The sequence below is a fragment of the Gregarina niphandrodes genome (assembly GCF_000223845.1).
Source record: "Gregarina niphandrodes unplaced genomic scaffold scaffold00038, whole genome shotgun sequence".
Lineage (NCBI taxonomy): Eukaryota > Apicomplexa > Conoidasida > Eugregarinorida > Gregarinidae > Gregarina > Gregarina niphandrodes.
Genome location: NW_011645807.1, coordinates 135376 through 135834, shown reverse-complemented (window position 1 = coordinate 135834; position 459 = coordinate 135376).

Here is a 459-nt window from a genome sequence, read left to right as displayed (position 1 = left end):
TACAGCATTCTCCGCATTCCTTATCAGGTTGGCACCCCTTGCAGCATTCTCCACATTCCTCACTAGGTTGGCATCCCTTAGTGGTACCCGAGGCACAAGTCGTCTCACCCCCGGCACAGCTTGGTGTTGTCGTAACGCGATCCTCACAACCCGTAGTCACGTCACCTTCCGGACTAGAAGTAGAGCCAATCGGCAACCTGGTGTGATCCCTTCCTGCCGGAGTTGAACTCGACTCGTTCTCTGATTGACTCTTCGTGGTAGTCGGTGGTGCCGTGGAGGCCGTCTGCGGGATGGTCACCTTCGTATGTTCCTTTTGCCCGGTAGTATGGGTAGTCGGCGGGACGGTCACCCTCGTATGTTCCTTTTGCCCGGTAGTATGGGTAGTCGGCGGGACGGTCACCCTCGTATGTTCCTTTTGCCCGGTAGTATGGGTAGTCGGCTGGATGGTCACCTTCGTAT